The 12083-nt window shown below is 24.2% G+C and overlaps 1 protein-coding gene across 3 annotated transcripts in view; it reads right to left on the reverse strand.

Annotated features, from left to right (window-relative positions):
* LOC112602673 (inositol-trisphosphate 3-kinase homolog) overlaps positions 1 to 12083 on the reverse strand; it is a 71973-nt gene that overhangs the window by 11855 nt on the left and 48035 nt on the right. The window lies entirely within an intron of this gene.

A 12083-nucleotide genomic window follows, 5' to 3' on the forward strand; every position in this document is an offset into this window, starting at 1 on the left:
TTACTTCTATAGTTTTGGCAATAATTGCACTATCTGTTGTATACAAAAATATATCACCGTTTGTTGTTGTTATTGGTCGATGTATAATAATATTTACAATGCTTTTCGAAAGAAACGAATTTTTGTACCAAGCAAGTAACGTATTATTATAATTTGTACGTGTGTGTGTCAATCTTATAGATGACATATCATACTTCAGAAATTTCAGAAGGAAATTTTAGCGAGGTAAAAAATATCGTTTGTTAAAAAACAAGCGTGTGAAAGTAGCATTATGTGGAATATGTGTAGATAGGTGTGACGACGAAGATCCGGAGACTATAATATATATAGTAAGTGTAAGAATAATTATTTGAATCCTAATAAGTAACATTCCAATGTTAAATAGTATATTATGTATTACTGTATCTAAAATGCTTATTGGATGCAAGGTTTGATTAGTCGATTAGAAGATGCAAATAAATGCTTAATCGAAGGACTGGGATGCGATAGAAACCTTGTTTTAGTCAATTTAGATAATTTAATATTCAATTATGAACGAAAAATGATAAATTAATACTATAATCAGAGGAAAATAAATCCTTGAATTTGTAGCAAGTACCTACAATTATTAGACATTTAGACGCTTATCGTAGTATGGCAATTTTCTATTTTATATGTATCTTAATATTTGACATAATGATATATATATACGTAATAATAAATATCAGTTAAATTAAAACCAGTATTTAATAAACGCAAATTATATCGAAAAGGATATTTTAAGGGGGGAAAAATAAAAAATTATCAAAGTTCTATAAAATTATAAAAATATGTTATCTTTGTTGTTGTTTAAATCCATACAATTTTTGACTTAACATTTAAGGGTTGTAAATGTAATATAAGATTTTTTATAAGTGTTTTTAGTGGTATTAAAAAAAAAAAGTTAGTGTACAGTTATACATACATTTTACAAGTAATTTATTGTTAACATTTTGCTGAAATTGGACATTTAAATATATAATAATAATTATTGTTATTTTGTAATTATTCAAGTAATATACATTTTAGAAACTTGAAACATCCCACTAGTTCTTATATTATCACGTTCCACACACAATACAATTTTCAAAATATTTAAACTAATTTTCTGCCATTTATATGCATTTAATAATTTCTATTTGGTCAAAGAAATTGAAAATGTAAAATATGTTTACTAGTAAGTTGCAGTGCATAATACAATTTAAAATTTAATAATACATATCCACAATCAATTTTTAGAATTTGATAACTGCTTTAGATATTATTATTTAGGAAATAAGTAATTCTAATCTTTCATGATACTATATATTTAGACGTTTAAAAATGACCATTCTTAGGTAGTCCATAATTTTTTAATACGAATAAATCTTTAAGCGATTAAATTAATTTATACTACTCGACTAATTATTAAAATTATAACTACTTAAAAATGTCATATATCATTAGAACTTTAAATAATCCTATAAAAATTCAATATAATTCAATTAAAACAATATTAAAATCTAAATCAAACATAATAGATGAGCGTATTATGCCATGAAGAATTAAACGATAAATAAATTTAAGTAGTGATTAAATAATATTAAGTATTAAAAAATTAAAACAAAAATATGCTGGACTCGTGTATATTGTAGATATTGATTGTTAAGTATTTATTTTACTTTATTAAGCTTGAAGAAAGTTAGAGTTTTTTATAGTGTAGGTTTATATGATATGCATATAAGTATATTTTTAATAATTTTGACGAATAAAAATTACGAGAAGTATTATAGATTTTTAGGTTTGAGATATAGAAATTGAAATCAATATGTAAAAGGTTTGATTAAGTTTTTATGAAATATATGTAATATTAACATAGTAATATAGGTAACGACATAATCTAATTTTTCAAGGTTATATTTTTTTATTTTTGCAAGGTTATAATTATAGTAATTAATTATTTTTTCCAATAGTGATCATAAGTTGGGCGACTAAGTATCAATTATATTTTTTAAAGATTTCATAGTAAAAAATTAAATTGTAGTTTAAAAATAAAAATAATATTAACGAGACCCAACATAAACAAATAAAATACGAATTAGTTTTATTAAAAATTTAGGCATCTAATATTATTAATATCATAATTATATTCTTAAGACCTAATGTGGTATAGATTAGTTTATTTAATGGTACCTACGCATTGTATGTTTAAACGCGATTTACGTATATAAAAAATACACATTAAAGAACAAAAACCTACATGTTAGCTAACTAAATTACAAAACTATATCAATAAACAATTCATAGAGAGTCGATTAAATATAAAAATAAAAATATTTTTGAGAGGGGCTAAGATACTATGTTTTTAATTTAATGACAAAAAACGTGTATCAGTTTATTTTATAATGATTATCAGAAAACTTTTGAGTGTTTTGAAACCCTTTAAGCTTTTTATAAAAACCGCCTTTATTTTTGCTTACAAAATCAAATATATATTAACAACAATGATTTATGGTTTTGAGAAACAAATAATTAAATAATTTTAGTTATAATTAATCGTCCACATAATTGTTTCTAAATTCTAAGATTTTATAATATTTGTACCTAGATACTTCATAAAATTAAAACAAATATTTAATTAGTGAAGACGAATATACTTTTAAAGTATAAAATATCTCTATAATTTTACAATTAATTGTTGGCTATGTTGAATGTGTTATAACTTATAAATATTGTATTTTAAACACCTATTAAATGGCTTTTACTGAATAATAATTGTTTATCATTTATGATTAAAAAAAAATTATATATATACTTATTCATTTAGGTGGTTAGTATATTTTCTTTTAAATATTCTATATGATAATTGAAACTACAAAAGTTGGTTTATGCGAAATTAAAAAAATATATAATATAATTTATATAAGTGCATATTTTAATTATATTTTATATTTTACAAGTTTATGAACTCATGATTTTTTGCTGATAAATGATCTGATTTACCTAATTATTTATATTTAAAAGCGTTACTTGTCTAATAAAGTTTATTTATTACATAATATATTCTATACATTTTTAGACTTTAAACAGCGACTAAACTATAAATAGTTTTCGGAAATAATTTCATTATTATAATTTATGGCCGGTTTAATTATTAACAATTTAATTATGCTAAAATATTAGATAAAAATAGCCAGGAAGTATTCTTACTTAATTCGCGACAGGTATAAAATATGTATTTTTCAAAACACCTAAGAAGAAATAACATCGAGGAGGGTTGAGACTTGTTTGCGCACATACCAGTAGATTTTATAAATTAGCAACAACTCATTTGCGCACAAAATTGTGAACAACGGAAACCTATTTGTAGGTACAGTTTTGTGGGTGTAACAATCATTTTCAATTGTGGTTTCACATCAGTTGTCACCCAACAATAATAATACGTTGTAATAACCGCGATTACTCTACTCGCCAAGTACATGAGTCGTGTGGGACAAGCTTTAATCTTTATTGCTTAATTTATGATCTAGAATTTCAAATATTAATGGAAATTCAAGTCGATATTGGTATAAAAATTAATTCAATAAAAAAAAAAAATAATAAATAATAAAATAAAGAAAATATCCGTAGGAACAAAATACTAAAAAAACAAAATTAAATGAAAAAAATATACTCTGATTATAAATCTAAAAAAATTGGCACTTTAACATACTTAATGCAAACGCCAACCAATGTATAATAGATATGTACTATTTGAACTTATTTTTTAATATGTATTATTTTAAGGACTTATAATTGTAAAAAAATTATTGTAATTATAATTAAAATTATTTATTGTTTTGATCAACAAAATTTTAAATAATGATGGCATATTGATCATTAGGAAGTTATGCTAAATAAAATAACTCAAACAGCATTATTAAACCCGCTAGTCTATGATACTAGAATATGATTACACAGTAAGTCTTAAGCTTTATAAAGGGTGAAGGAAAATGTTGTAGAGTGTAATAATTTTCCAACATCACTAATGACCAGTGCTGTGAATTTAATGCATTTGCATGTTTTTATTTTATTTTTTAGACTTTTAGTGTATATTTTGCCTGTTTTTAATGCAAAAATACATGCATACATTTAACATTTTTCAGTGCATTAAATGCACAGCCCTGCTAATGACCAATTCGAAAATTTGGAGGTACGTATGCACATTATGTACATTGTACACTCTATACGTGGATAAATTTCTTTGAAAAAAAGGTTTCTATTGTTCGAAAATTGTGCGTAAATGAGTTATGTTTTTGTGCGCAAATAAGTTGTAAAAAAGGTAAATGTGCGCAAATGAGTTGTAGCCATCGAGGAGATACATTCATCTGACCCTGCATTATACACGGTGATGCTTATCAATTAGTATAATAAAAGATATTGTACATCGTGTGATAAGTTCAATGGGAGCGCAGTCCTTATCAGCGGTACTTTTTTAAGTGTAGGATTGCGTACGTTATATTATTTTTACTTCTAAGCAGCGTTGCCAAGTATATTAGTGCACGATAAATCCATTCGTTTTATAGTATACTATTTATTACTTATTATTGCTAATACGGCAATACCACACGAACTTCCCATCACTGTGAAGTAATTGCTTATATTTTCACATTTTTATATTGGATCAGAATTATTACCTTTATTGTAAATTCTCATACATGTACGATGTACGAATACAACTAAGACCTATACTGAAATCTTGCAAGATGTGTTTATAGCTAATTACTGTTAGTTGTGTTCGTGTTTTAGCTGTGTCAGTCTACGTACCTACTTTTTACGTAGTGTTAATATTTTACGTTTATTTATTTTGTTTTATATTTACTATTTAAATAGATGTATTTGTATCTGTATTTAAATAATAAAAATAATCATGAAAAATGATTAAAAATGACTGAAATTTGTCATAAAAAACTTTGCAATTTCATATACAATTTTACGCGTAATCGTACACCTTTGAATGGTCAAAATCAATTTCCTTGCAAATTCAAAAAGGTAAAACGCGCGTATAATTGTACTCCATCGGTTTTAATCACCTCCTCTTTCGGAACGCAGTCTCAATTGTATGTAAGCAAATAGTCGTATTTTTATTGTATGTAAAATTCTAAAAGAGAAAAAAATAATTCAGTAAATAATATTTCTAAATAATAAAACTCTGGTAATAAATTCCTTTAGGTTTTAATACTAATCTGTGTAGTGTGGGAAATATAGACGAGTGATATACCTGCTGAGTGTTTATACGTAGTTTACTTAAAAGGATAAACAGTTTTTGAAAGTGTATGGGTATCATAATGAAATTAAAGAACTTCTATCCTTGCAAGTCATAGCAACATTGCATACACACATGTTAATGAACGAGCCACCGCTGTCATTGAATATATTAATATGTAAATCGAAGATTATACTACTCGTATAGTCGCTCGTGACAATCAATATGAATACTTTAGAACTTATCAAAGACTGCGCTTTGATTATTTATCAAATAATGAGAAATTACGAGATAATATTATATATTTATGTACTGTGTATTCGTGTAGAGGTATATGTATTAAAAACATCAAAATATTGGCATGGCTAAATAATTAAGTTATTTATAAACTAAAACGATATACTAAATATTATATTAGTATACATTATTTATCAAAGTACATATAATTAATATGTATAGAGGTATATTAATAAGTAATAAGCAATAACTAATGTTTTAAAGCATTATATAAACATAAAACTATAGATACAATTAATTATATTTGAAGGATGCTAGGAGGACAAATCAAAAATAAAGATATTGAAAATATGTGTCACTTATTCAAATTTATTGATAATTTAAAGTTTAAAGGAAAATATATAGTATTGATGTAATGTTATATAAATATATACGTGCTTAACATTTTTACTAAGGAAATTCATCTGTAGTATTTATATTTATGTATTTAAGATAAAATATTAAAAACATTTATGTTTATAAATTTATAATATATTTAATAATTAATATTATAATATATTAATATAAGTCATACTATATTATATTTTAATTATTGTTATACAAATATTGTATAAAAACGTTAAATTCACTTGAGTTAATTTAAAAAAATTTTTTTTTCAAATCATCATTTATAATTATTATACATGACGTAATAACTCATAATACGAACAAAAAAATATTATCTTATTATTTTTCTATGATTTCCTATAATGAAATATTTCTATAATATATGGTAAAATTATATATTTTATTGAATAATTATTTCGAAAATATGTTTTGTTTTGTCTTAATTATAATAATTATTATTATGTGATTATTCATTATACCTAGCTATAGTAAGAAATTAAAAAAAAAAATCGTTATCCATAAGAATTGTTATTATCAGCATTAAGCGTTTAAAGTTTGTATTAAACAGCACGTGAAGTTTATTAATTTGACGAAATACGACACCAAAGCGTTGAAAATATTTATTTTGATATAATAAATATTTAAAGGAGGAATTCTATATTTCAGATTTGAAATTTTAAAAACGTCATATATAAACCAAGCTTGGTTAAAATGTGATAATCTGTCATTGCTTTTTCAACACTATAATAAAGTACCTACAATTGTAAGTAAAAAACGTGTCAACACGTTCCGCATTATATGAAGTCAGCTTGAAACCTTATAGTCCATAAATATAACGCACTTACCTATATCGCTATAACTTAAAAATTATAATATACGAATTTATGATATATTTTTAACAAAACAAAAATAAATAATAAAAAAAATTATAATTAGCTTTAATAATAGAAAGACAGGAAGTGTTTGCGTACTAATTAAGTATGCATAAACTGATAATGTTTCAAAAAAAGTTTATCTTTTTTAAACCTCTACCATTTTTACGTGTTTGTATATTTATTCAGTATAAAGATTTGATAAAAAGAATTATACTATATTATGTTGACCTACAAACAAAAACTAAATATTTAAACTTGGCAGTAGTTGGTGCACCATTTTGTGCGTCGATTACAATTAACAGTTCTATATAAAAAGGCGCAAATTGCATGAAAAATTGAAAAAATTATGCGAACATCTGAATAGCGGAAAAACGATTCGCAAAATTATAAAATTATATATCAACTGACCAATGACTAATGAGTATAAAATAATGACTAATAATAAGACAATGAACGGTATTTAAAGTATTTTAAATAATTCAGCGCCTATTCAACATTCATATAACATTTTATCGTTTAATAATTAGTAGTATAAATACGAACAATTTTTTGGTTAAAATACCTAATGCCTATAACATACTGGTGTTCAATAGTTTTTTCAAAACATTTGAAAATAAACTGTTAATGTTTCGAGTCTTGTAGTTTTTTTACTCACGCTATGGATAACCACCTGAGAAAATCGAAGAATAGTTTAATCAGAGTAATATCGTATAAATATTTACACGATTTTCAATTATAATAATGTAATATAATATTATAATAATGTATTGTTGTATTGTTTTTTAAAGTTTTAATTAGTTCCAAAGGATGAATGTACTTACATAAGACCAAGCAAGTAAAAAAAATACATAGGTTAGTTCCTATACTATACAACTCATATTACCTATATACCTATAAATGTTAAATTATCAAGTGATAATAAAAAGATATTAAAAAAATTATATTTTATAACAAATATAATAATACTCAAAAAAATAAAAATGTACTACCTATATACAGTTTATTTTTGTTAATTTTGGAAACCTAAAAACCTAACAAAAATGTATTGATTAATTTTGTTTGTTATATTAGTATATCTACAATCTAAAATTTTGAAATTTACGAACATTTCTTTTTCAATGTATTTTTTATACAATTTTGTTTTCTTGATACTATTTGTGGTACCTATTTTAATGTATATATTTACTTAAAATATTTTGAGAATTTCAATAATTTAAAAAAAAAATTGGATATTGGTGATTTAAATTATTACTAAATCTGAATAAAAATTTTCATGTGCGTTTTTCGTATGTATTCTGATATAAAATGCCCAAGCCTACAATTTCAGTTAAAAAATATTACCTATTAAATCTATAATTAATTATTTAATATTATATATTATTATTGTCTACTATATAATAATAAAATTTTGTAATTGCTGAATTTTCAAGTTTGTCTGTCATATACATAGTAATCAGTAAAATATTCGTCCATTTTCTCAGGATAGTTTTTTGTTTTTGGTCACTAAACACAAAGAATACATTTTTGCTTATAGTAACTTCGTATAAAATTAGTATAGACAGATAGGTATATATAGATACGCGAATACTAATAAAACTATTAAGAGGACATAACACCAGCGTTTGTTGTCTCCATTTTACAAGTGCGTAACATGACAAATTTACGCTGAGCTAAAGTACACAATGAGCTTTTTTAGTTTAAAAATTAGAGTAAATCGACCTTCTATGAAACTTATTGGTAAGAATATTATCTTTGTTCATATGTTAATTTTTTATAATAATTCGTATTTAGATGCCAACTTTATTGATAAGCTATGGCCATAAGCTATAAAGTATAGGCAACACTTGTGGTGATTGAAACAAGTCTAATCTATGCCGTTATACTCCAATAATCACAGATAAACGATCCACAGATAATGTTGACACAATAATTTTTTTAAGTTTATACCAAACAAAATAAATAAATTTAATTATAAAGTAGGAATAACATATGATTTTCTTTCCGCCTGTGTAGGAAATTAACATACGTATACTTTTTTTTTTACCGGAACTTACACATATTTGTAAAAATTAACGTATGTTTTTTTTTACTTTTTACTCTCTATGTAAAAATTTACTATTCACCATTTCCAAGTACACGATTTTTTACTGATCGAACGTATCTCCTGCAAACACCACTCATTAATAATGCAAGTGTTTATGAAAAACTACAACATACTACTAACACCTCAGAGTACTATCGCACTTGATCGCCACCGACGTCATTATAATATTATCAAGTACATTTTAAGTCGTATAATAGTCATATAGAGTACTTGGAACCGTGTGCCTTGGGTATAAAAACTATATGTTCGTTTAAGTGTGGCGTAAATGGGTAATTGTTATTCTCGAATGTCATCTATATAGTAACGAGATCGGTATTTATGTGGTACTGTCGTGCCCACTATAAACAATAATGATACACTATACAGAATAGGTTTCTCCATTGTCGTCAATCGTAATTATAATGACGAATGAACACTAACTTATTATTCTAATACTTCGGCTCACCCACAAAACGTCTCATCGTTTGACGCACAATAATTTGTATATAACAATAATATTATTATAGGATTTGTCAGTGTAGTATATCGAAAACTATATATACGCCGTTAAACATATATACACTAATACATCATTGTATAAAGTCACTTAACGCATGTTAAACTATTTTTCGTCCAACTGCACCATCCATGAACCGATGACACTCGTCGTGGTATATTTTATAGCTGAAAATTGTACAAACTACTATTTTATAATATGTTATAACTCATATTATATTATGCCACGCTGAAATGTTCTAACACAACAAAAGCATTAAGTTTGAATCAGCTTATATGAGTGCGTTTCGATGTTATAACTAATTTGTTTTTCTAAGGTAAATAAATTGAAAAATACAGCCAAAAAACTAACTTATCTGACATTGGAAATGTGCGACAGAAGAAAGCCAGGCAAAAACAAAGTGAACATCATTCTTAACTTTTTTAAAAGAATTAGAGTATTCTGATAGAAAAGATAGCATATTTTACGATGATAACATCAAACATCACCATATACATACTATATACATACATATATTATTACTATTCAATATTATATATAAATATTATAATGGCATAATATCAATATCTACATTAACACGTATGATAAATTATTATTATTATTATTACCTAAAAAAAGAAGCTATTTGTAGTGCAGTTATAGTTCTGTAGCAGACAAGGAGTGTTGTCAAACGCATTGACGTCATAGACGATTTTAATAATCTATGAGTATATTATAAAATATTCTCTTACTTTATAACATGAATCAAGTGGGCTCTATAAACAAAGGATTAAAACTGAACAACAATTAACTGGTATCCAATAATACATACATATTATAATTTATAGTCTACAGGTATAGTTAAAACTACCTGGTTATATTTTTTTTTACCCAGATTATAACGCAATGCACGTTTAATTAGATACATTTTTAAATATAATTTTTATACAACAAAGCACACTATAAAATTGTTTTAATTTTTTTTTTTGAAAAATATTCCAATTATGCAAAGTTTGAACAAATAATTTATAACTACCCTAGTTTTAATATTTTCATTCATAGGTGAATTGATAAATAATCATTGTATACAATATTCATGGTTCCTGGTTTTTCTTTAATTTATGCAATACCATTGTACCTACTCAATACAAAACCGTATGAAATATGTAAATAATATTTTTTGTTTTGATTTTTTTCAACTCCGCATACGTCTTACACATACTAACATAAGTGTCTAAACCCAATAGATTATACATTATACCTAAATATTTTATTTCACAATTTTGATTTATAATAGATTGTATGATAACGAAAAAATTATTAGTTGAACAGTATAAAATATATATTACATAAATATATAAATTATATAAGTACCAAAATATCGGCCTTGAATACATATTTTGAATCGTCACCAAATCTCAAATATGTTTTTGATACTTCAATTGCACAAATACCTCGTTTATTACAACCAAAATCGTTTTATTGGTAAAGTATTATTATTTATACTCGGTTTAAGTTGATTTAGATATAGATTTATAAGAACTAAATAAATCTTTAGTTTGCTTTTAAGGTTGTATAATTTTGAAATATTGTTATCTTATTTTTATGAAATGTCAATAATTATTCTTAAGTTTTGACGTAAGGATTTTAGAGTTGATATACCATAATATATTCATGTATTACTTGTATTAATAATTCAATAGAAAAACAAAAACCGAGTAAATAGTTACTCGTGACGATGTTTTTACTTCTTTATTAGGTATTATAAAAATAGAACATTGTATTGATTCACTAGGTATATTATAATCACGTATATGTTAATCTTAATAAAACATTTTTCAATTTCTGATTTTTGGAATTTAAAAAAAATATTAATGTATAAAGAATACATTTTCAAATATTTAAATTTTTTCATATCGCATGGTGATAAAACTAAATTTTTTCATTTTACCTTTTTTACTTTTAATTGTTACGTAGATTTTTTTTTTTGAAAATTTTAATACATCTACATCAAAATTTAAACGGATAGTTTTGTTAATAAGGGTTTTAAACATTATATACTAATATACTATCTAGGGCTGGTCTTTAATAATTATTATACATAATATATAATATATATTTCAATAGTATTATGCTTAAATAATTTTTAAATCAAAATAGGCCTCATATTTATTTTTCTCATTCTTTTACTATCTTGGACTATTAGCCTTACGCCGTGTCCTACGTAATTACGAAAAGTGTGGCGAGTTCGTGTAATTTCTATTCTATGACTATGTTTGGCCGCAGTGTGGTGCTTCCGACACGACAAAATATAAGCCCTGTTTTGTTTTTCGCTACATTCACATATAATACAGCGTTAGTATAATTGTAAATTAAGTTTAGTATACGAAACTACTCGTTGGAATTTTGATTTACATATTTCAACATTATTTTAAAAGTAATCGGCATATTAATTTACAGTAAAAAGGAATATTTTCCTATTCAAAAAGTTATTTATTGTCATAAAATACTCCTTAAACGATTAAATAAATTTAAGTAATTTAAAATTAAAAATTAAAATTTTAATAAATGTATAATTTAAGAGGAAAAATTGGGATGAGAATGTTTGGGGATCACTCTGTATATAATTTTTAATGTTTCGTAAAACAAATACATATAATAGGTAATTACTAATTACCTATACTACACGATTTGAATAGACTTCATCAAAATTCAATCTTGTAAGAAATGGCTGAAAATAAATATCTTATAATTAATTAAAGT

The sequence above is a fragment of the Melanaphis sacchari genome, unplaced genomic scaffold, assembly GCF_002803265.2.
Source record: "Melanaphis sacchari strain LSU unplaced genomic scaffold, SCAv2.0 Contig8_pilon_pilon, whole genome shotgun sequence".
NCBI lineage: Eukaryota > Metazoa > Arthropoda > Insecta > Hemiptera > Aphididae > Melanaphis > Melanaphis sacchari.